At 35.5% G+C, this 27,475-nt stretch overlaps 1 protein-coding gene and 2 long non-coding RNA genes across 5 annotated transcripts in view; 1 reads left to right on the top strand and 2 right to left on the bottom strand.

The window, feature by feature from the left end:
• Window positions 1-27,475, bottom strand: part of LOC128250374 (uncharacterized) — a 144,384-nt gene that overhangs the window by 77,932 nt on the left and 38,977 nt on the right. The gene's annotated exons all lie outside the window — the stretch shown is intronic.
• The window catches only part of LOC128250371 (uncharacterized), a 53,113-nt gene that overhangs the window by 23,442 nt on the left and 2,196 nt on the right, over window positions 1-27,475 (top strand). The gene's annotated exons all lie outside the window — the stretch shown is intronic.
• On the bottom strand, window positions 656-6,548 carry LOC149136853 (uncharacterized). Its single transcript, XR_016238078.1, has 2 exons — window positions 6,279-6,548; window positions 656-3,861 (listed from the first exon to the last, which is right to left on the bottom strand). It is a non-coding gene; the product is annotated as an uncharacterized LOC149136853 (long non-coding RNA).

A 27,475-nucleotide genomic window follows, 5' to 3' on the forward strand; every position in this document is an offset into this window, starting at 1 on the left:
ACGGCCGCATCGACTCCATTTGTCCTGAAGAACAAAGGGATCCAAGTGGCCAAAAACTACAGGGTGACAGCATGTTTGAATGTGATGTACAAACTGTACACAGGTTGTTTTTATGTGTTTCTTCAAGACGACTGCTAACAAATGATATGGTAACAAATGATCTGGCAGGAAAGAAGAAAGGAGTCTGGGATGCTGCTAAATTTCTCATCTACAAAAGTGTTCAGAAGGAAGATAAGCAACATGCACGTAATCTGTGAGAAAGAGTTTAAACTAGTCCTTCACTAATGGTTGTGAGAATGTCTACACATTGTCAAAGTACCAACTGTTATAGTTCATACCAGTGAAAAACTGACCACATCGTGGTCCACACAATTATCACTGAAACAGCACTTATAATCACAAACACAATTAAATTATTGAAGGGAATATTCCAGGTTGACAGTTTATCTGTAATGTTGTTTTATATTGGCCACGAACCCCATGTCAACCCTGTCAACGAAATGTCAACTCTCCAAGTTGGGATCCGCAGAAGAGAGAAAAACTAATGCTACCCACCCATTTTTTGTTGATGACCAACAGTTATATTCATGTACCGTGTACACGCCATCAAGAGAAAATAAGAACTCACAAGATTCTCACGGGATATTAGGAATGGAATTTGGGTAAGACACTCATACAAGATAGTCAACCATGGAAAGAGGACAGATTGTCTTATAGACAGAGAGATTGAATATGAGGGACTTGCACATCTACCCTGTTTCTAATGATGGATACAATAAGTATCTTGAAACGGATGAAAATATTGCATACGTTGGTGCTGGCAATAAAGCTAGAGTAAAAAAAAAAATGAATATTTTTGCAGACTCAAGGAAATATGGAACTCAGAGCTTTCTACTTTCAATAAGTCCATCTGTAACAATGCGAGTAGCGATATTACACTCGACACACTTGATGAAATTTGTACTCTGATCACCGCTGGCAACTTTTGCAGAAACAGCGACGGCAACAGGACCTAATGGAAGAGTATGAGTTGATGGCAGAAACTTTGAGTCTGTTCACGTTACACCTACAGAACACTAAAAAAAGGAACCAATAAATTACACGCGTACTCAAAGGTGAAAGCGATATCTTCAGAGTAGAGGAATTACTTATGAACAGGTAGTATGTACCTAAACAGAATAGCCTCTTCTGGACCTGTGATAGTTACGTAACAACCCACCTAGAAGGACAATCCGCTGTCTAGGAACATGAAATAGCTACTAATCGCATGATAAACAGGAGGGATAAAGATGCTACCGAACCTTTGCGGTGCGATAGAAAATTTTGGTGATGCTATACTAGTGTGGAATATATCACCCGCATCACTAACAGCTACCTCAAAATGTCTACGAGATATTACCTGTCACTGAGATACTCTGTATTAAATGCTATCTACAATACTAACCCCAGAAAGCATTGTCCTGAAGATTCTGAGCAAGTAGTTCTGCTTCCAAGGTGAACTCAGACCACGTGCATTTATACTGCCTATACCTAGAAAAGCCATATTAGATAGGACGAAGAAGAAAGTAACGAAAAGAAAATCATTTGCTTTGTTTCTGTGGAAGGAAGAAGTGTTTCTTCCTCCAGTACGTTGTAGTTGTATCCACAAGTAATTCTTTATAGTCTATTATTTACATTTCCTCTGAGGTCCCCCACAATTTAAGATATTTATTTTTTAAGGTGTTGTATCTGTATTGTGACATGTGGACGATTTTCATGTGTGTCGGAATGCTGTTAGTTAACATAACGTAGCCATTGTGTGGGTTGAATTTATTCTCTTTCACTTTACGGTCGTGTAGTTAATGGTTTCTTTGTTTTGTTCGTGTTGGGTGGAGTGTGATCTGAAAACAGTTGTGCGTAAATCAGGTTGTGCATGTAGAAGTGATAATAGTATCTTTGATTCTCTTGGTAATGGTGTTGTAGATGATGCTGGTACTAATAATACTGGTGTACCTGTATTTGATTGGAACAGCAGTTGAAATATCTTAAAATCTCGTATGTGTATGAAATTATGGTCATGTCTCGCAAAACAGACATCTTGTTATATATTGCTCCAGCGGATTTCCGCTTCTTTTGAAGGTGTACGCTCAAATTTCAGTCTTTTCGACGATGAACATTTCTACAGAATTGTTTCCCTTTCTGCTTAATGTAAAAAGTGTTGTATATTCAGAGTAATTTTTTCTCTGTTCTTGTCGATGTGTTTCCACCTTTTTGAAATGTTTATGTCTATTTGTGGGATGGAAAGAAGACCGATTCTAATCTTGGAGAAATGTTTGTGTTTTTATTGTCGCTGTTGATGTTGTTTGTGTCATCATTATCGCTAGCTTTATTACATCTTGTTGGGCTGCTGGTGGTGGTGGTAGTGGCAATACACGCTTTGCTGGTGGTGGTGGTGGTGGTCGTGATATTCTAAGCTTTGCTCGACAATTCATTGTTCTTGCTGCGGCTACATTTGTCGCTGTAGTTTTGGCTTTTGATTTTGTTATAGTTGTTCGTTGTTGAGGCTATTGGTCGTACTGTCCCTGATACTACTGTTTCTAATTACGATGGAATCAGTAATATTTTTGGTAAAAAATTAATGTGAAGTTTCGCCTTCCAAACCACTCCAACTTCCCTGTCTTACTGAGACGTATAGAGTAATAAAGGAAATCAGATCAGAATTGGAAAACGTTTTACTCTTGCATTTGTACCTACACCCCCCCCACACACCCACACACACACACTCACACACACACACTTATGTATGTAGATGCATGTTCAAATACAAATGTGTATATGCATACATATGTCTATATCTTTATATCTATACATGTAATATTCGACACTTTTATACTATATATATCCTTGTGTGTGTGTGTGTGTACGTGCGTGCATGTGTGTATGCGTATGTATGCGTATGATTATACATGATGAAGTTTTTGTGTGTGACCATATATATGACTACATTAAATAAATACACGTGCCCATATAAACAGATATATATATAGCAAACTCATATACACACGTATAGCTAGACAGGTAGACTAATCGGTAGATAATGAGATAAAGTGACGTGTAGAGCTAAATCGATAATTATTTCTATAAGAGGAGGCGTGTCAATTAATCACGAAACAACGAGTTGCGCACTGACGTCTACGCGTGGTCTTTAGTAGTTTGTCGGAACTTTGGACTAATATGTCAGTTAATTTGTCGTAGTTATTAAATTAACCATGGATATTCCACTTTTTCTTTTCTACAAACGAGTGTAACGTTAATCTTTAATTACTGCTAAGGAATTTACGAGAATTATTTGCACATGCCGTATAGGAGCATTCAGAAACTTGTCTTTTGCTGACTGATGAGGGTTAGTTCATTAAATTATTAAAACAATGTTTTGCTGGAACGAAAAGTCTACAAATGGATTGGATAATTTTAGCATAGTCACAATTGTGCCTCTTATCTAGAGGACGGCGAAATCCCGAATATCGTGTATCGAGAACAGTTTTCAGATATTATGGTTTTCGCAACTTTCAATAGTTTTATTGAGTTTGACTGAATTCCGCTGTTCGAAACGCTTTTCTTCTTTCTGATTGATTCCAATTAATTTTACCAACATTTCTTGTCAAGATTGAGAAGTTAGTGTCAACCCCTTTCAGTTCGTTATTAATTACTGTGATCTCTCTTTTATTGCATGGCCATAGCGGCAGTTTTGATTGCGCCTGGTAGAACACAAACGGAGAAAATGTTTCTTCCATACAGGTAGACAGGTAGTGCAAATACAATTGCGATCTTTTCATAATATTTAAATTATTCAGATCAACTGAAACTGCATTGTTTCGGAAGCTGGAACAGAATAAGAAATGAGAGAAGATAACCGTAATGCAAATATGCAATGCTAAGCCGATTTGATTATATCTCGCTAATCCATGTTTAGAACTAAAACTTCACAATTTACAAATTTACATTTTAGAATATATTAAAGAATTGCAATTCTATATTTCTAGTTCCGTTTTCAACATTTTATTTTGAATTTACGCTTAATGTACTCGGACAACAATGTCTGAGAAAGAATTGCTCTAAATTCAGCATAGAAATCGAAATACGATGATCACGGTAAAAGCCAATGAGAAGAAATTCAAAATCAATTGATTTACATTTGGAAGTGAGAATTACAAAAACATTAAAGGGCTGCTTTGGAAGAGCACAAATGTTGTGTAGAAGAACTTGAAAATGATGAAATAACATGATTCCAAATATGAGAAAAGTGACAATCGGTTTAATAATTAGAAAAACAATTTAAAAACTAATATAATATAGATACCTCGTTCTCAAAGAGAAGAGAAACCAGTAAAAATAAAACAAGTCTCAAAAAGATAAATATGTTGACGTCATGGAAAAGAAAAACAATAGCGTAAATTCCAAAATATTTACACAGGGAAATAAAAGATAATGAACTGAGACGAATGAAGAGAAACAGTAAAAGAGAATTACACGAATGCAAGAATTCGAACGAACAGAGCAATGCTAATACAATGGGTCAGAACATAAAGGGTCTCCTTGAGGCCCAGCTGCCAGAATATGGAACAAATGTGAACTATCGAATATAATTTGTGAAACAAATTCTCGTAAAAGAATTCTACAAAACATTAATTCTAAAGAAATATGTGCAATAATGTAAATTTCTGTAGAAAATATCTGTAGAACCATTTCATATCAAAATCAATTTGTATCAAATTCTCTGAAGTGTGTCTAATATTTCGTGTTTATGTCGTCACCTTCCTGCGTAGTGAATTACCATATCAAAAAAGTTGAGTCAACACCAGCTAAAAACACGGAAAAATCATCTATAAACTTAAAAATAATGATAATAAAGTAATTAACGAGTATAATAAGAGTAATTCTGTCGTCATTATAGATTTTGAATTTTATAAAACGCTGCATTAAATTTACTGAATGATACCACTTATGAAAAATAAAACATTACCAAAATCATAAGTAATGAATAAAATTTTCATATTCATTTATGAGTAACAAAACCACAACATATGGGTCTTGAATAAACTTGAACGATAAATAAATATCTGTTGCATTCCTTAAATTAAACAGGAGCAAAACAATAAGACATACCTCGTGATTAACAGCTTCAGTGTTTTGGGAGACCACACCGTGATTATCTTCGGTTTTCAACGGTTGTGCAGGATTTGTCCTCTGAATCACATAGACTCAGACACCTTCTGGAATCTTTTTTTGAAACACCGGATTTCATGAGAAAATAAACTTGGGCATTAAAACCTAATCCGTGAAAATGAACAATGGCACAGTTATCCTCTCATTTGACAGTTGGACTTTAAAATTCAGTTGCACGTCAATATGGATTACAGAACGTCGGACTACTACATGGAAATTCTATGTACATTTAAACAAATTGAGAAGCATTCATTATTCAAGGAATAAAATGCATCGTGTAAAATAGCTATTTCTATATCGATGGAAACATTAACAAACAAATATCTGGGGCCACCACGTACATAAATTTAGTCAAAGCGAACTTAGAAGATTTAATAAACGCACAAACCACATAAGGAAGCTGAGGTAACCGCTTCCATAAATATTTATTAAACAAATTAAAATGATATTCGAGTGACTGCTTTATCCTGTGTCTACACAGTTTCAATGGACTTAATGAGTTGAAATTTTTAATTAAGAACATAAACAAAATACACATAATGAAAAATCAAATGTCTCTCAATATCAAAATTGTTAAAATAAACAGGGGAATCGAAACCGACATCTACCTCAAACAGACTCAACATAATATTTTTTTTTTCGATATCTAAAGCACACAAATAACTAATGTACCATTCAGTCAGGTTTGAAGAGGTTTTGTAAATATATATCTATTTTAAAACTTCGTCAGACATTTTAAAAGAAAATGTTAGTTGCAAATTACATTAATTGATAACGGAGTAAAATATAGGTATTCAGAAATTGATAGATATTCAGGAAATGTAAAGAACAAAATACACTTCAAGATATTTTCAAATCTTCGCATTATCCTCGACACACAACGCAAGTAGAATACAAGCATATAACATCATTTATTAGAATATATCTTTATTGAAGAAATAATCGAGAATAAAAAGTACGAAACAAAGTGAAATGGGAAATATAAGGCAGCAAAAGTTTAAAAGACTTTACCAACCAACAACAAAATGACTGCTAAAAATATAAGGTTTATAGAATGAATCAGGCGTTCTTACTTTGATATCTGCATTTATCCCTGTGTGGCCAATAAAAGAAACGCAATCATATTGTACAAATCGTAGGAATTATTGAATAGAGATATCATGGAATGCTTGTTAAAGCTCCACAGTTGGAGAGTAATAAGAAAGCATGAGGAAGGTTTGATATTGTAACAGTTCAGATATAACAGTGACGACAACAAGTCGTACGTCATAGCGGTGGCGACGTGGATACCTCCCACTCTAAAATGGTGACGTTATAACAGTGGTAACGAGATTACAAGTGCTCGTAGGAGTGTCGAAATGGAAGAACTACTAGCTTCCGTTGTGAAGCAATAACAACAGTTGCAGCAGCAGCTGTTACAACGGCAGTAAGAATACCGTGAACAGGAACAACAACAGCTAAACCAGCAGTTGATAGGATTATTGCTACAATCCAAGAACGCAGCGGCATCGTATTCGGTGGATGGAGTAGCCAACTCCATTGAAGAATTGCTGTATAATCCCGAAGATGGGATTACATTTTCTTCATACTATAGAAGGTATGAAGAAATATTTAAAGAGGAGTGCAAAGGCTGGACAAACGAAAAGAAGGTAAGAATTCTTTTGCATGAACCAGTTCCGTCAGAGCACGAGAAATACTGCAACTTTATTCTACCAAAAATAGGTGCCAGAAATTTGTTTTGAAGAAACAACTAAAATATTAACTAATATATTCAGTGAAAAGTGTTTGATATTCAACATACGTTGGGAATGCCTAAATTTGAAAACTAGAATAAAATTGATGACTGTTACATACGCAGGAATTGTAAACAAAGCATACGAAAATTTCAAGTTTGGAGAGTTGTCCCCAGACATGTTTGAATATTTGATATTTGTCAAAGGACTAACTGCAAGTGAGGATGCAGAAATAGGAGCGGGAATATTAACGAAATTGACACAAGACACTGAATTAACCGTGCAAAAAAGTCGCAAAAGAAAGTCTACATTAACTTACTGCAGGATACGGAAAGAAAATTGAAAATAATATAAATGTACAGGTGTATGGCAAACAAACAAATAAAAAAAGGCCCAAACCGTCTTATGGTTGTGACGAGTTGCACTTCAAAAGGGACTGCCCCTTTAAAAATAAAGAATGTTTTGCTTATAGCAAAATGGGGCATAAACAATCGCAATGTTGAGCGAAAAAGAAAAAGTCGAACGAAAAAACAAATAAAGTGTTTTCAATGAGAACAGATAGTGAGACGAAAAAAACGAAAATATGTATCGGTAAAAATTATTAATGTACACACAAGATTACAACTAGACACAAGGAGCAATATCTCAATAATAAATACTGAAACTTGGAAGAAATTGGAAGACCTATGTTCAAGAAAACAAAGCAAGCATCTCGTGGAGTCTCTGGACAGCAAGTTCGATTCCTGGGTGAATTGACGCCAAATGTAACATTTCATGAGAAGACGATCAAAACGAAAGTCTACATATTAGAAAATACCATGAGTCTGTTTGGTACAGATTGGATGGAGACATTCAATTTGTGGGATTTGCCCATAAGTATATTCTGTAATAATGGGAATGTGTCGCACGCCAGTTTGAACAAGGAATTTGAGAAGTTAAAAATGAAATTTAAAAAAAATATATGGTGTTTTTCGGAAGAATTTGGTACATTTATGAAAATAAAAGTGAAATTCCAATTAAAAGAAAACGCTGTTCCGGTTTTTAAACCAAAGAGAGCTGTGCTTTTTGCGGCACTGAATCAAGAAGAAAAAGAATTGAAAAGACTAGAGAATATTGGTGTAATACAAAAATTAGACTATTTGGAATGGGCAGCACCAACTGTGTACATAAAAAAGAAAAATAACAAAATAAGGGGCTGCGCCGATTTTTCGACACAATTTAATAAATGTCTTTAATATAAGTATTCGTTACCAAGCCCAGAGGAGATTTTTGCCAAGCTTAATGGAGGCAAACTCTTTTCTAAACTGGATTTATCGGAAGCTTATTTACAGCTGTAGGTAGACGAAGAATGTCCCAAGCTGTTAACGATAAAAACGCCCAAAGGGTTATACCAGTTTAACCAACTTCTTTTCGGAATAAAAGTCGCACCTGCAATTTTTCAACAGGTTACGGATACAATGTCAGTGGACTGTGAATTCGCAATTCCACACCTGGATGATATATTAATTAAAAGTGAATCTCATGATCAGCATGTCGAGCACGAAAAGTGTGTTTTTGAGAAAATAAAAGATTACGGTTTCACACCAGGTGAGGAAAAATGAGAATTTTTCTAACCTGAAATTAAGTATTTAGGACAAATTATCGACATGAATGGACGATAACCGGACCCGTCCAGGGCAGATGCACTTAAAGATATGCTTCCTTCGACTAATATAAGAACTTTACAAACTTTTCTAGGTCTTGCGAATTATTATCAAATGTATATTCCAAGAATGCATGAGTTAAGAGCATTTAAACAAACTAACGAAAAAAGATGTGAAATGGTGTTGGACTGACGAATGCCAAAAAGCATTCTAAAAGATTAAAAAAGATACTAATATCACAGCTATCTCAAGCACATTTTGATACAAAACTAAAAATAATTGTAGCATCAGATGCTAGCGAGTCTGGGATCGGAACAGTAATCTTACATAAGTTGGAAAATGGTAACGTAAAACCGATCGCACATGCGTCACGTGCATTATTATCGGCGGGAAAAATTATAGCGAGATAGAAAAAGAGGCACTAGCCATTATCTATGCAGTGAAGAAAGTTCATATATTCTTGCACAGAAGAAAGTTTACCTTGCAGACAGATCACTGTCCACTACTAACAATATATGGAACAAAAAAAAGGTGTCCCCACAAATACAGCCAATCAATTACAACGCTGGGGTAACTACCTTATGAAATTACGATTTCAAAATGGAATTGTTGCCTTCGAAGAAACTGGAACCTACGGACGGGCTGCCGAGATTAATTCTGAAGTATAAGGAACCGCTAGAAGATACAATAATAGCAGCGTTAAAATCAGAAATTGAATTAAAAAATATTCTCCGCAATGTAGTGTGGGAACTACCAGTCACATGGGAAGAGATAGAAAGGAAAGCAGAAAATATACATATATTCACAGAAGGAGAAAAATAATAATGAATGAGACAAATAGAAAAAATTGTGTCGCTGAGCGTAACACATGTTCGAAATACCATTCAATGTGTGACAATCATGTAGTATATACCGGATTCTCTAGATGACTTAACAATAAAAACACTTTTGATCTAACGTTTTAGCACCATATTTGAAACTTTTGGACAGTATAGAATTGTTGGCAGAGGCTTTGCTTGATGTGATTTGCTTTTGGGCTAGAATTCCATGAGGCGAACTGACTGGTGATAGAGACGTAGACCTTGATACACACCATTCAAGAGAGACTCGAAACGATCCCTGATCTATTCGATTTGCCAAATAGAATCCTTTTGCTTGTGGCCTTAGATGGAGGAGTGCGCATGACGGCATTTATGTTATGCTACCGTCCACTTAAGTGCTTTCCATCTACAGCAGATGTTACATGAATTAAGGTTCTTAGTGGTAATACTACAAAAGCAAAACTAAGAGAGAGCAACCACAGTAACAACAACACGATCAGCGAGAAAAACAAAGGAATAAGCGAAAACGATAACTGAAAGCACCACCAAAACGGCGTCAGTCAGCTCTGCCCCCCCCTCCCAAATAAATAAATCACACACACACAAAAATGTTTACACTAAAACAAACCAATGTATTCCTCTCCCCTCTTTCATCTCAGAGTTTATCGATTCGGGTACTTCGTTGTGTGAGAAAGTTAGGAATGAGAAAAATTTAGAAAGAAACCGCTCCAAACAAAATCCCAAAATGCGTGAGATGGTTGTGGCTTCATTTCAGAGAATTACAAGTTCACATGAACAACGCGAATACCATAGAGACATCCAAAAGAAATATATTCAAGCAAGAGTTTGTATCACAATGTCACCACAGTAGGAATACAAACAGGCACAATCACAAGAAAAGAGAAATGACAAGAGGGAAACACACAAACATAACAACAACCACAGTATAAGAGACTACAAAAACAACAACTGCACAAACATGATTTTGCTTCAGTAAAGGAAAGCAACAAGAAACTAAACATTCACACAAAAGCAGGAAGTGAAAGGTTGAACATGGAGAAGTTCACATCGAATCCTTTTTATCAGATAAGAATGTTAATAAAAATGCTCACGGTTGTTTGCAAGCAAAAATGGAGAGGTTCTTAAATGACACGAGATCTTGCAAAGCAATACCAAAACAAAATATTCTAGAAGGGTCTCTTGAAAAGCGTCGCTCACCAGGAAGTTACATAACTTTCCATTAGAATAAAATAGGTGGCCTTTCACAGTTACTTTTTTCCGAACAACGAATCTAATATCTGAGTAGGGTCTGTAAACTGCAGGTAGTTTGTCGTTGGATTGGACGCCAGAAAGTTTGCTTAACGACTTCGGTCACATTAATTACATATGACAGAAGAAGTCTGCAATAGAAGAATTTCTGATATGCGGACATTGGTGCCGGCTTTCGATGGTTAAGAAGTATATTTATATCTCTTAGTCAGCCTGATTTATTGGGGTGGGGGTCGGATGGCAGCGTCATTTCTGAAAGGCCTTCATCTTGAGGTACGTACAATCTGTCTGGATCAGGATGGTAAATTATTGGTTCTGGATGCATGGTTAAAAACAGCGGTTGTGTATGTTCCGACAGGAGTAACAAGGTGGGGCTTGTTTAGGCGTCTGCATGTGTTCATGCGAACGTCCAACTCTGTAGTATTAGTGACCGGAATGGTATCTTAAATGTACAATGGGCTTGTGCGTGGCTATAAGCCTCCCAAATCTACCCAGGTAATAGTTCAGGCTCCCAGAAAGCACATCAAGGGAAAAACCTGTACAAATAAAAGCGATTAAAAGCGAAAATTCTAGTAGTAATTATTGAAAGTAATATAAAACTCGTGTAAAATTAACTGAAAAGAATAAAAGAACTTAAGGTTCGAGTTCTACAGTAAAAAGACTCAAAAATGAAAGAGAACATAGAACAAACGGCTCCGGCAAATACAACCTCGATAAAACTGCCTGATAATGTTTTTTGTCAAGGATGTATATCAGTAAATATTCAACATCACACAGGGCCAAACAACTGGCAGATCACATTAGCAATATAAGCACAAATATATTGAAAACGTCGAAGCAACTACAGTATATAGGATATGCCTGTACGGTGTATAATAGATAATAAGTGATGTAGGAATAAAAATACGAAACAGTCCAAATCATGATTCTGCATAAACTCTAGCGATTTAATAAGCATGATCAAAATTTCTGGCATAGAGATGGTTCAGAGAAGTGCAATGCATATTTTCTGTTAACGTGCTTAAATCGTACACACGCACACAGACAGGCATTTAAATGCATATATATATATATATATATATATATATATATGTATATATAATAATGAACTCTCCCGTTGTCAGATTAGGCCAATTGAGGTGAAATAATTGTGGCATATTGTTGTTGTGTGATGCGAGTATGATTTATGTTGTGGGTGGATAGTACGGGGTTCAAGTCTTGGGTGTATCTTAAAGGTGATGCCAACATCATTTGGGCAATGCTGATGGAATATTTTCCACATGATGCAGATGATGTAGCGCTCACGGCAGCGTTGGAGAGAATAAAGCTTTGAGCTTTTCTAGTCAACCCCAGTAGTCAAGGCTTGTCATGCCATCTTTCTTTTTTGTAATTGATCTTTGATTAAATTTTTATGATACTTCGTTTCGTGTGGGGAAACCACAGTGGACAACAGTATTCAATGTGGGGTCGGGCAAAAGTAGAGAAGAAAAGGCAAAATGGTGTAAACATGTCTCGATTGGAAAGTTCTGAGAATGCAGGAATACATTCTGCGGACCATGTCAACTTTGCTGTTTATATGAGCGGCCCCGCTTATGTTGTTATCCACAATTATTCCCAAGTCTCTGATGTTGTTGGATGTGCCATGAAAGTTTCACCTGAACAAAGGAAGTACAAGAGTTTCAAGATATCCTCTCTTCCAAAGTGGATTTACTCAAATTTCTCCTCGTTCAGCAGCATTTTCCCGTTCATTGGATGACAGCCAATAAATCTGACTGAAGACATATCTGATCACCCACTTCATTGATGGCCTTCTGGATCTTGGAATCATCTGCAAAGATTCTTATGTTATTGTGTTTGATGATGTCGGTAATGTCATTGATATAGATTATGAAAAGAAGTGAGCCTAACACAGTGCCTTGTGGAACACCGCTACTGACTTTGGCTGGGCTTGATTTTACTCCTTCGACTACAACGTGTTGGGTTCAGCCTGTCAGGAAACACTTTTGATCCATTTTAGTAACTTTCCAGAGACACCAATGTTGGATAGTTTTTTCAAGAGGATCTTCTGATCCACCCTGACAAAGACCTTGCCGAAATCAAGGTAAATGGCATCAGTATTCGAGCCCCCTCCCAAAGCTCTCAAAATGTCATCAAGGTGATACAGCAGCTGTGTTAAGCAGTTCCTTCCATTACGGAACCCATGTTGGTTGGGGTTCAGCAGTCTGTTGCTTTCAAGAAAGTGGGTTATCCGTGATCTCACCACCCTCTCAAATACCTTGATGATATGAGAGGCCATCGAGATCGGTCGGTAGTTCACTGGAAGGGACTTGCTTTCCTTTTTTGAAAATTAGGACAGAAAGTTCTCAGGAATATAACCAGCATCCAGTGAGTTCCTCAACGGATTAGCAAGAGGAGATGCAAATTGGTGTCGACACACCTTCAGGACACAAGCAGGGAACTTATCAGGGCTTACTGCTGAATTGTGTTTAATTTCGTTTATTGCCGCTAAGACATCAGGGGCACCAAACCTTTATGTCCGATATAGGGTGTTGAGGATTAACACCACTGACACAGTCCAGATCGGCAATATCAGAATTGCTAAACGCAGAGAAGTACTGTTTCTGCAGTATTTCACTCATGGTTTTGGCATTATCTTGGAGATTGCCATTTTCATCACTTAGAGGGTCAACGGTGGAGACAATGATCTTGTGGATTTTCGCAAAAGAGAAAAGCTCTTTGAGGTTGAGTTTGATTTTCTCAACGGTCCATTTCTCCTCAGTTGTTCTTCGGTTATTGATGATGGTCTTCATACATTGTTGGAGGTTATGTTTTTCTATTCGAGCAGAGTGATAACATCAAACTTGTGTGGCTTTTGGCAGTATTTTAGTTTGTTAATTTTTTTGTTTGCTTGTTCTTTTTATCTTTCTGATAATCGTTTTTCTGCCTGCACTTAATTTTCTTCACAAGGTTTGGTGGGTTGTGTTTATCACATGTGTTTGTGACGTGGTGTGTCCATGTGTGGAAGACCAGTCAACATGTGATAGACCGTTTATGATTGCGTCCCAGTCGGCATCATAGAGATCCATGGTATGAAATGGGTGGGCTAGAGAGAGGTCACTAGGATTAGCTTTCGGCTGGTCGAATCTCAGATTACAGAGAACCATGTCATGGTCTGAAAGAAAGTCCCCCCGCCCCCACTGAAATATTGTGTATTGTCTTAGTGTGGTTACTAAACACAAGGTATAAAATGTTCTCGTATCTTGTTGGTGCAAGGACAAGTTGGGACAAGAAAAACTCATTCCTAAAGTCGAGAAGTGACTCTACTGCTTCTTTGTCAGCAATTGAGGTGGGAGTTCCTGATTTCAAACTGTTTGTAGACCAATCGACACAGGGTAGACTAAAATCTCCCATCATCATTATTTTACTAGAATGGCACTGTTGAATAAAGCACTTAATGCTGTTGAGGCATTCATTAAAGTTCAGTACGGGGGTCTGAGGAAGCCTATACAGCCCAACTACTATCAGATCGTTGGTTTTGTTGTGAACGGTGACCGATTCACAGTAGCCATTGGGGAATATCATATTTCCATCTGCCGAAAAGGAATCATGAAGGAAAATGGCAGTTCCACTCTTCCTTTTATCGACTCGTTCCGCGCGGATGGTTGTGAAATTCCTCACTTTCACTTCGGTTTCCAAGTGGAAGTTGTCAAGCGTGGTCTCAGTAAGAACGAAGAAAGGGATGTGGTATGGATGGTTACCAACCCAATCCTCAATGAAGTGGATCTTCCATTTTTGTGCATTGATGGAGCGACTGACACCTTGTGCATTGAGTAGAAATGTGGAGGTCAGCGTAGTGGCAGGTTTTGACTGTTGCAGGGGTATTTTTTTCTGATGGTGTGCTAGTGATAGCCAAGTGGGTTGTTGGTGCATTGGGGATAATAGCATAGGATGGTATGGAGTGATTACAATACTTAGTATTTTTTTATAAATAATCAGAAACAGATGAAGAAAGATTAGCTTAAAAACATTTGTTTGTAAAGTGTATAATAGAAGGTTAATGAAATCATTTCTGAAAATATAGGGGGAGGGGTAAGAATTAAAAAGAATGAAGTGGAAGTGGATTAAGGACTCTTGTTTACTCAAGATCCGTATTAAGGTAACATGGAAGTATTATAAAGGAGAAGACGAGGAAAACGGTAATTCAAATGGAAATATGACGATTAAGGTTGTATATACTTACGAAGTCCTTGTGAAGAATAAACATAAGAGAACAATTTAGGAGATGTAGGTAGAAGAGAAATATAGAAGCGATAAGGTAATAAATTAGAGAGGGTGAAAATGAAAGGAAATTATGATAGTGCAGGGGAGATAAACAAGAAGAAAAAATATTAATGATCAAGTATGTGATGTAATGAGAGAAGTGAATGTTAAGAATAAAAGAAAGATAGATTAAAGATAGATGTATGGAATGTTTAGGATAATGCTACACAAAAGGAATATTTTGTATATATAAAAAAAGTTATGTCAAGAGTATTATTCTTGCTGAGTATTGTGTGATAAGGATAGGGTATGGCTATATATGATCGTAATGAATAAAAATACACGTTATATAGGTTCAATGCATGTAAATATATTAAAAATAATAATTATCATGATCTTCGAGTAGATAGATACATGTAGGGGTAAATATAAAGTAAAAAACTTATAGGAATAAATGCTTATAATAAGAAATCTACACCATGTATGGAAAGATTTGACTCTCGGAATACAACCCAATTCTTTACCAAAGCAGACAACGAGAAAACCATTTGGATAATAATTCCCTTTGCAAAACACTTAAAATCGAACTTTATTAGATCCATCAGATGGATTATTAATAAAAACTTGAAAAACACTAAATATGCAAAAATAATAAACACACTAGATATGGATTTTCAGTTTCTCCAAATACTTTTTAGGATAATATCTTCATTTAATAACAAGAAATTATATCAATTCTATCAAAACAAAATTACGAAAACTGAAGCTGGAAACTCCAATAATGTTTAAAAATCTCTATAATCCTACATTTAACAATATCAATATTAATATCAATATTAATAATAGCCACAACTCTGATAATTCATCAAAACATACATATAACACTACTACATCACTCACAAATTGCAATTTCAGAGACCCCCAATGCTTGTAAATTAGAAAGAAATTGTAAAAAGAAAGACGTTGTCTACCAGGCAATAATTATCTCGCAAGACTCATCGAGTTTTATATATAGAGATTGCCCACAAAACTGGGTTAAATTGCGAATTTCGAACCACGAATCCACCTTTAGGGACCATAGAAAAGATTACTGGTATCAAAAAAGAAAAAAAGAAAAAAAATGGCACCTGAAAATAACAAATTATTAATTTCTCAATTTCCTGGAAAATTCTATCTTCAGCCCCCTATTACAGAAATGATGACATTTGCAGATTATGTCTAAAAGAAAGCTATAATATACTGAGAATGAATGGAAACCTAATTAATACGAGGGATGATAAAAGTTTTCTCATGCAAACACATATATGTATATATATACATACAAAATGTGACAAGAACCGAAAGCATCCAGATAGACAATACAAAGAAAACAAGGACGGGTCATTCGGAGTTTTCTTTCCTCAGCCGAGTTCCAGATTATATTTGCCATTTCTGCTGGTTATACTAGAGATTGTTCCAATCTGGTCAGCCCCAAGGAAAAAATAAGCTAAGAGCATTAGATTCCTTGGAAAAATTCGTCCTTAGTCGAAAGACACCTGTTGTTATGTCCTGTTATTTGTATTTGTGTAACATTCTCCTCTTTTTCTGTCCTTGTTTTTGTTTACATTCGCTGCTTTCCTCCAAGGAATCTAATACTCTTAGCTTAGTTTTTCCTTGGGGCTGGCCAGATTGGAGCAATATCGAGTATAACCAACCGAAATTGCAAAGATAATCTGGAACTCGACTGAAGAAAGAAAACTCCGAATGACCCGCCCTTGTTTTCTTTGTATCGTCTATCTCGATGTTTTGTTGTCCCTGTCTTGTATCACCTATCTGGATATTTTGCGTTCTTGTTCCATTTTGTATATATATTTTGTATATATATATATATATATATATATATATATATATATATATATAATCATAAATATATAGGGGTTGACAGTAACCTGCTTCTCCAACATACTGAGAATTCAGAAATAGCAGTCAAAGAACTACTGATTTCAAAACTACAAATTATTACTCCAGATTGATAGCGATATTTTTTATACACATGTGGTATTGATGTCGCATGGTCAAAATTAACGTGAGTTATTTAGACATTAACAAATTTATTAGAATATTTAGCTGAAGATCAGAATAGAGTATTCTTTACTCTTAACTGTGAAACGATCGTACTAAATTAACTAAAGGCAGGTGGTTTTTTTACTCTTCTCTACTGTTTTTTGTTCTGTGTGTATCAAAAATATCGCTATCAATCTGGAGTAATAATTTGTAGTTTTGAAATCAGTAGTTCTTTGACTGCTATTTCTGAATTCTCAGTATGTTGGAGAAGCAGGTTACTGTCAATCCCTATATATTTATGATTATAAATGATTTTTACCGAAAAGGTTTTTCATACTGAGCTACCCGGCAAAATTGTTAATTATTAATTTTATTACTAATTGACGATTGCCTGCCCTGCATATCTATCTATCTATCTATCTATCTATCTGTCTATCTATCTATCTATCTATCTATCTATCTATCTATCTATCTATATATATATATATATATATATATATATATATATATATATATATTGAAAGAGATAGAGAGAGAGAGAGCAAAATGTACGTACACCGCTATATATATATATATATATATATATATATATATATATATATATATATATATATATATATATATATATAGCAGTGTACGTACACTTTGGTCTCTCTCTCTCAATATGTATATATATATATATATATATATATATATGTTTCTGGAAAGGTAGACATATTGGGTATTTTCACACACATACGAACACACACAAAACACGGGTATCCATATACGCGTGGAGATATAGATATCATTGATCCACATCTTGTGATATGTGATATCTGTGCATATTCAAATATGTGTATATCTACTAAATGATTTAATAAATGTTAAATATCTGAAACGTCTCACAATATTTCACGGCATCTATTAATGACATCTAATTCTAATTTCTTACTTAGCAGTTCTATTTTAGGTCTTGTATATACTTTCAGCCCATCCACATATAAAGCTATGTGTTATGTTAGTACTTATATCGCCCTGAGCGCCAATGACATGAATTTCACTTTTACATACAGATACAAGTAATCCTAGATATAAAATTATAGTTTGAATTGAGTATATGCACATTTCTCATGATTGGCCATAGATATTGGCTTTCCATTTTTTTATTCACATGTTAACATTTATTTAGTAGTCATCTAATCTCTGCCACATTGTCCATACTCTCCTTTCTGAGTGCCACCTACTTCTTTCTTTTGTTTTGATATGATAATTTCTCAAGTATTTTTGTCATATTATTGGGGAGTACAATCTAATCATTTTGTATATTTCAACTTTAAGTGCCTACTTTCTTTTGAATATTTCGTATAATATTTTGGTCATGACATCATATCTCGTATGAAAATAATATATTAATAACATTTTCGAATAGCTGCTTATGATATTAGTAATATCTTGATGCTGATCCCACAGAGTCCCTATCGGTTGCCTCACCTCCGAAGCTCACCTGCATTTTTATCCCTACCCCGCATTAGGTATTTCTGTTTATTTCCAGTTTTAGGGTTGCTAAAGCCCATCATACAAAGTGAGAGCTAATATACCGATTGCCGATCATTAGAGACTGTTCTGCTTAACTACGTTTCCGTCGCTTTGAAGTAGGCTCACAACATAACCATGCATGAATTTCTCTTGATATGCATATCGCCTTTCATCTAATGAATGGTAGCACAGTGGAATTTCCCAAGTTTCGTATCCTTCGTCATAAGTAAGGGAATACTTCTCGAGTATTTCCTTTTAAACTCTCATTTAACTATTTACCTCATGAATGCAAACTTCATTCGTGAGCGCAATGCGATATTTGGCGCTCAGTTGATATATTCGTAGTGATGTGATTTAACATTCAATTCAATGGCATTTTTTAACCAAGGCAAAACTTCCGTCTCCTTCCTTTCATTTCGAAAGCGCAAGTGAAGCATACACGCTACCGGATGCGGAAATACAGTTTTATATACAGGTATTGCAACCACAGATTACGCGCTCTATTTCGAAATATATTTTTCTGTAATATGTTAACAGAATATGTTTTTCATACATTCGTAGTTACATGTATTCTGCAACAGACGTCGGCGGGATAGTCACGTGGCTGGTAGAGATACTTACAGACTACAACAATGTATATATACCATTTTTAGATAATGTTGGCGCATTTACCCTGGCGGAACTATAACCCATTGCTCTCTGTCTTCTCTAACCAAGTGAATGAAGGGCAGGCTTCGCAACATTTCTTGGCATACAAGTTCAGGTCATCCACAGAGATGCTATCTATGAGACTGATACTTCAAACTCCCTTTGAGCCAATTCGAAACATTTCAGAATTCCTCAAGCGGAAGAAATATATTAAATGAGTGAGGTAGAATTAACATATTCATAATGTACTATAAGATAAGAGTAGTATGACAGTACCCTTAATTTCCCGGTAGCAGAGAGAAAAATATCTCTTTCATGCATCCAGCCGACAAAGAACCGGAAGACCATTCATTCATTCCTCTCTTTCTAGTTCTCTTCATTTCTCTGTATCTACCCGTCTGTATATACATGTATATATAGACATATACATACATATGTACATACATACATACATACATGCATACATACACACACACACACACATACACACACACACACACACACACACACACACATATATATATATATACATACACATATATAAACATATATAATATATATATACCTATATGTACATATATATATACATATATTTACATATGCTATCTGAGATTCTACCACCCAAAGATCAAATCCAATGACATCTCTCCAAGTCATCCATTTGACGCTATAGATCTTCATAACGTAGACTGGGATGCGATCAGTCATGATCTTTCACAAGTTGACTGGGCTTTCACGCACCGCAGCCACCAACATAAACACATAATGGCAGACATTTGTAGACACTGTAACAAATATGTGCGCAAAGCATATTCCATTAAGATCAGTATACAAATCTAAGTGTAGAATCCCTAGAAATAGAAGAGCAATTATCAGAAAAATAAAAAGAATTAGCAAGAAAATCAACTAACTTAAATACTGCCAGCAACAACGCACCCAATCGACTGCCATTGCATCGCTCGAATCGAAAAAAGACAACCTCCAAAAAAGAGCAGCTGAGGAGAATTGGGCCATCGAAAAAATAAAGCTCAATCCGAAAGTGTTCTTTCATTTGCTGTTTCCACTGTTGGCCCTTTGGTTGGTCCATCATCATGTAGAGTGTTGCTGAGAACAACACCCTGCATGATGATGCAAAATCCATGTGCGAGATACCGCAGAAACAATACTGTTCTGTCTTCAGTAATGCTAATGCGGTTGATCTGGCTAGTATCAGTGATATAAACCCTCATCTAACCATATCTGACATAACTTTTGGTGCTCCTGATATCCTAACAGAAATAAATAAGATCAAACACAACTCGGAAGTTGGTCCCGATAAGTTCCCGGCCAGTCCTGAAGATGTATCAACATCAAATTGCACCCTCTCTAGCAGAGCTGTGGGGGAACTCACTTGACGCAGGCTACACTCCTGATTATTTTCGTTCTCAGTCTGTCGTTCCAGTCTTCAAAAAGGGAAACAAATCTCTTGCAGTGAACTACCGTCCGATTTCACGTACCTCTCATATCATTAAAGTATTTGAGAGAGTGGTGAAATCGCGAATAACTCACTTCCTCAAAGACAACAATCTTCTGACCCCCAACCAGCATGGTTTCCGTGATGGCAGGGACTGCCTGTGGCATCTTCTGCACCATTTTGATGACATCTTAAAAGCGTTAGGAGAAGGCTCAAACGCTGACGTCATATACGTTGATCTCAGCAAGGCATTTGACAGAGTGGACCACAAAGTCCTGACGAAGGAACTGTCCAACGTTGGAGTCCGTGGAAAGCTGCTGCAGTGGATGAAGTGTTTCCTGACGAACAGAAACCAACATGTTGTGTTTGTAGGAATACGATCCAGCTCAGCCAAAATCAGTAGTGGTGTCCCACAAGGTACTGTATTGGACCTACTGCTCTTCATTATCTACATCAATGATATAGTAGACGTCATCAAACATTCTACATTGAAAATCTTTGCAGATGATTCCAAACTCCACAAAGTCATAAACGGTATGGGAGACCGAACATGCCATCAATCGGATCTGTTTGCTGTTGTCCAATGGGCGAAAAAAAAAACACAATATGCTTCTAAATGAAGACAAGTTTGATTTGATCCACTTTGGAAAAAAGGATACTCTGAAACTACCATATGCTCTTCCCTCGGGTGACTCCCTAGTGTCATACAACAACATCAGAGACCTGGGAGTAATTGTTGATAACAATTTAAGCAGGAGTTCCCACGTAAATAGGAATGTTGATTTGGCCCGCAAGATGTGCTCCTGGATTCTGAGAACTTTCCGATCTAGAAATGCCCACACCATCATCCTTTTCTACTCTAATTTTGCCCCACCCCACCTTGAATACTGCTGCCCACTGTGGTCCCCCCATACGAAGCAACTCATTATGAAAGTGGAAGAACTGCAAAGGTCAATAATAAGAGAGATAGACGGCATGTATATGTATATATATATATGTATATAAAAATATATGTATGTATATACACACACGCGCGCGCACATACACACACACACACACACACACACACACACACGCACATATATGTGTATGTATGTATGTATCAGTGTGTGTATATACATACATATATATATGTAATATATACATATAATATATATATATTTTTAAGAGGTCATGGGCCAACAAGATTTTGGGATCTAACGATACGCCATAAAGGTAAACCCTTTATGGACAGGAAACCTAAGGTAATCCCTTAAACCGACCCCTTCCCCATTTTTAATATATACTGCTCTACATCTTAGAGTGTGCTTCCTCTTTCGGATCTATGCTTCTTACAAAACGATATATATATATATATATATATATATATATATATATATATATATATATATATATATATATATATATACATATATATATCACCAGTATCCTACAAACAACAGCTGGCTAGAAAAATGAGATTTAAAGTATGAAATTCAATTGTAAATAAAATGAGAGAAAAGTAAAACAATAGTGTGGAAAATAAAAAATGATAATAATAAAAAAAAACATACAGCAAATGAATAATTCCAAAATATTATTGTCTTAATTTCTTATGGTATATCTCTGTCTCAACGACAGGTGTGTATTTTCTCACAAAAATTGTTAAAATCACAAAACTATAGAAATATAAGTTACAGTAGCTGCTGCATCAGTTACTAACATTTTAGGCTTTTTCTTTTAAGACGAGATCAACACAGACAACATTGACTTATATTTAATCCATTTCTAAAATGTCTGAAGTGCAAAGGTATTCAAGTATTATTCAGACGATAACTCTTTTTGAAACAAACTGTATACTTAGATCTGTCACCCCCCTCTCTCTCTCTCTATCTATCTACCTGTCTACCTATATGTCTATCTTCCTTTCTATCTATCTATCTATCTATCTATCCATCTCTCTCTCTCTCTCTATCTATCCATCTCTTTCTTTCTTTCTTTCTTTCTTTCTTTCTTTCTTTCTTTCTTTCTTTCTATCTATCTATCTATCTATCTATCTATCTATCTATCTATCTATCTATCTATCTCTCTATCTATCTTTCTCTCTCTATATATACATATATATCTTTGCACCTATCTGTCTATCTGTCTGTCTGTCTGCCTATCTCTCTATCTATCTATCTATCTATCTATCTATCTATCTATCTATCTATCTATCTATCTATCTATCTATCTGTCTGTGTGTCTGTCTGTCTATCTGTCTGTTTACTTATCTATCTGTCTGTCTGTCTGTCTATCTCTCATGTGTCTGTGTTCATGTAAATATACAAATATATGTTTTTATCTTTCATCTTTAAAATGTTTGTCATCAGACTGAGGCCATGCTGGGGCACCAACTTGAACGATTTATTTCGTCAAAAAAAAAAAAAAATCGTCCGCTGTTTTCATTTGTTTTCTAAACTTATTCTCTGGTCTCCTTTTGTAGAACTGCTACGTGGACATAAACGAGCAAACCCCGGTTGTCAGGTAATGGTCTGGGAAAAAATACGAAATTCACACTTGTGTCACATCCCAAAATAAGAATGTTTTCAGAAAGGAAAGATATGTCAACTTGATTATAGCTGGAAGATAACAGTTTAATCGAAGTAGCCGCCCTCAAATTCCATCACGGACCCAAGACAGCTCCGGAACCTGATGCTTGCACTCCTCACTGTGTCCCTGGGGCGATCTTTGACCACCTCCTTCGTCTTGGCCACTAACTCAGACTTGGTGTTGCCGGTAGAATGGCTGGTGTCATTTTCAACCGCACTTTCACGTAGCAATCCATTGAATTACAATCAGTAGAATTAAAAGGCCAACAACTGAGATTGGTGAACTCATAGAAATTCTCCGACAAACACTTCTTATTCTTTCCGGAGATATGCCAAGAAACGGAATCATAGTGCCACACATATGGCCTTTCAATAGCAACACCTTCCAGTCCGAGTTTTTTTACACTCCTCAACAGCTTCACATAGCCGTTTGTATTGATGCTAAGGTTCTGTTTGAAGATATGAGGATGAATTTCATCGAGCAGAGGTGGCTAGAGCGCCTGCTGTGTTACTGTTGGCTACGGCTTCGTAGTTTCCGTCGCAACAATCCGTTTTACTCCTTGCAGCTTTTACACAGTTTACAGAACTTTGAGCTGCAGCCATGATGTCGGCATTTCGACACGGGCCGCGAATCATCATGATATAGATAGCTCTTTTCCAGTATTCTGTTGGCTTCTTGTCCTTTATATCAGCTAACATGTTCTCAGCTACAACTAGAATTTTATGCTCGGCAACGCCGTTGACCGTTCACCAATTAATCAAGCTGCACCGGATAGGTGACTTTGAAAAAATCATCAAAATTAATCCGAACACCCAGTACAAGTGCGTGTGTATGTGTGTGAGTTTGTGTGTGTGTGAGTGTGTGTGTACGTGCGCGCGCGCGCGAGCGTGCGTGTGCCTGTGTGTGTCTTTGTGTGCATGTGTATTTTGTGTTTTTCAGAGCAAAGCAAATACTAATTTGATAACTCCTATCAGCGTGTAAATGAAAATTTATAATATTTCCTTTCACTTATGCCGCCATGATTTTGTTATTCTGACATCTTAGGATTGGGAAGGATTTTTGAGGAAAAATCTGTTTTGATGTTACATCGGAATATAGTCTCATATTTCTTTTGAAAAGACGTACTTGCTATCACTTGTGTAATATTATCATTATCCTAAGATGTCGCTATCCTGTCTTGATTGGTTATTTATCTTGCTTGAACTGGGTCTAGTTTTCGACAAAACAAATTAATTTGATGCCGGGATTGAACGAAAATTTGAGTCTTCTTTCGAAATAGGAACACTTTGTTGCTTCTATATTTTACGTTGCAACTCTTGTATCCTATTTCTCCACATATGTTGCAGCAGATATGTTCTTTATTTATCTTGAAGTTACATGGGTTGATGATAATGGCGAAGGTTACGTTTAGCAATTACTCAGCCCTGTCTGAGTAGATCCATAATCAAATGTATTTCGGTATTGATCAGTTAGTTTTAAGAAGTTCTGGGAAAATTCCTATACGCTCTGCATTTATTAGTTTGCAAAGTAAGAACTGTCGCATTTTTGACATGGCCACATTGCGATGACATTTGCAATACTTGTAAGACAAGCATTCACTTTTAATTTCTAAAGATTTTACTTTCGCGATTGCCGTATATGCAATTGGTTAAATTCATATCAATTTCATGCTGTATAAAAGCGAAAAAAGTTCTTCAGCAATAGAAGCAGCCAGAAACATTCGTGCCCTCTATAGAAAGGAAGCTTCCAGTGTTTGGACATACCAACGATGTTTTAGTAAGTTTCGCCTGGGAAAGTCTTTTCTCGTAAATTCCTTTCGATCTTTACGATTATGTTCTTCCAATATTTACCTGTTCCATGCAAATTGTGGACACGAACCTATCGATCATAAAACATCTTCACGAATTAGGAAAAACATCTAAACTTGGTCAGTGTGTCCTCTATCATCTGATAGTTTCTCAATTTAATCAGGGTTGCCTTGTGTTTTGCACGGAAGAGTAGACTTGCTGCCGAATCTTTCCTGGGTACAATTAACTCGACTAATGCGATCTTATAATTATATCCAACGAAAACACCAACGGTTAATATCCAATAAAAATACAGAATCCATTCCTTGTGTATTATGGGTTCTGAAGGGTGTTGTCTTTCGTGAAATGTTAAACCGAAACAATACAGCTGATGCAAAGAAGTATTGTCATTAACCGGAAGCTCTGTGCAAAGGGAAACAACCCATTATTTGTCAGTGTTTCTCTTACACTGTTATATAAGACCACACTGTTCGCAAGTCGCAGGAGGAAAAGGTTATGGCACTAAACATGGAAGTTTTGCTTATTCGCTAGAATCCCTGACCTTGCTGACCATCATCTTTGCAAATCATTGCAACAACATCTAGAGAGAAAACGGCGTATCTATTGCGAAAAAGTGTAAAACGATGTTGAGTGTTTCTTTGCTTCAGAACCTGCATAATTTTACACTTGAGGGGGGGTCAACGATTTGTCGAATAGATGCTTATTATATTATCAATAATGGGGATACATATAATCTTGATAAAATACATCAAAGCAGTTTTTATTTCTCTCTCGTCTTGAAATGTGACAGGACTTTCTTTCGCTCTTAATATTTAAAACAATTGACGTTGATTTCTCGCTCGTGATATGACCACTTCGAGGTCACTACTTTGGTTCCTTCAGTATGATTATGCCTACAGCTGTTGTTCCTAATGTACAAATATATACAATTAAACAATACATAATGCATTGATACAGAAACCTGGTAGGCAAACAGTTACTTTCACAACATAAATAACCAATTCTATCTAATGATTAAGCATAGTTGACATAACAAATGATGGATCTTTGATAATTGGTCTATATATAAATCTATAACCAATAATATATTTTACCTAAAGGCAGATTTTGTAGGTTTTTTCTCGTTTAAAGAATTGCTACGAAGTGAATATTTTCAATCTTTGCATCCTTTTGTACCCTTTCCCTGGGTTAAGTAACTACAGTCATCCTGTAGGATTGCCATCAAATGGTTTATTTTTAATGGATTGGATTGCCAAAGTCTTTGTATTTGTAAACATGAAAGTCATTAGACATCTACAAGTCTCGTATGCAATGCTTCCACTTATAGATCGCATATCAGCCAATCTATGCACTGGGATACTGTTTTAATATAATGTGTGTATGAAACTTTGATGAGTGAAATAAAAATAGTAAAATATAGAAATGTTTAGAAAAGGAACATATTCTGTATTTATTCACAAATGATCTTCGATAGTAAGTGTATGACATTCTTGCGATTAACGGTTACTTAAAGGAGAACCTCAAACGGCGGCGTCGACATTTTTCTAAAGCAGAACGACATGTTCAAAAGATGTAAAATTTATAAGAAAAGCGGTAAATAGATAACAAATTGTACGTAGTGCTTCTACATATCGCAGTCATGGCTAGTGTATAATATACGTCGACTGTGTAGAATGCTGGTCTTGTGATATGCTGCACTGAAACGTTTATTGCAGATAATGAGAAATTCAAAACCAACTGATGAAACACACCCAAAACATTATGCTACCATATCGTAAATATAATTTTATGATTATAAGCAATCATCCATATATTATATTAGATCTCTTGATTTATGAGAAGAAGAATCTTAATTCATCCAAGAAGATAAGCTTGAAAGTAATATTTCTATTTTGTGTCGAGCTTTGTTTGACATTGTGTTTTCGTTAACTTGTGATTTTCTTCACAACCATTGATAGCTGCAAAGCCTTATTTTTAGGCGCAACCTTAATAAATATTCCAGATACTTACACACGATACGTAATCGGGCTTATAACTATTTATAATGAAATTATATAACTATTTATATTATATAACTATTTATATTATATAACTATTTATATTATATAACTATTTATATTATATAACTATTTATATTATATAACTGTTTATATTATATAACTATTTATATTATATAACTATTTATATTATATAACTATTCATACTATATAACTATTTATATTATATAACTATTTGTATTATATAACTATTTGTATTATATAACTATTTGTATTATATTACTATTTATATTATATAACTATTTATATTATATAACTATTTATATTATATAACTATTTATATTATATAACTATTTATATTATATAACTATTTATATTATGTAACTATTTATATTATGTAACTATTTATATTATATAACTATTTATATTATATAACTATTTATATTATATAGCTATTTATATTATATAACTATTTATATTATTTATATTATATAACTATTTATATT

This window comes from Octopus bimaculoides, chromosome 2 (assembly GCF_046866305.1).
Source record: "Octopus bimaculoides isolate indiv1 chromosome 2, ASM4686630v1, whole genome shotgun sequence".
Classification (NCBI taxonomy): Eukaryota; Metazoa; Mollusca; class Cephalopoda; order Octopoda; family Octopodidae; genus Octopus; species Octopus bimaculoides.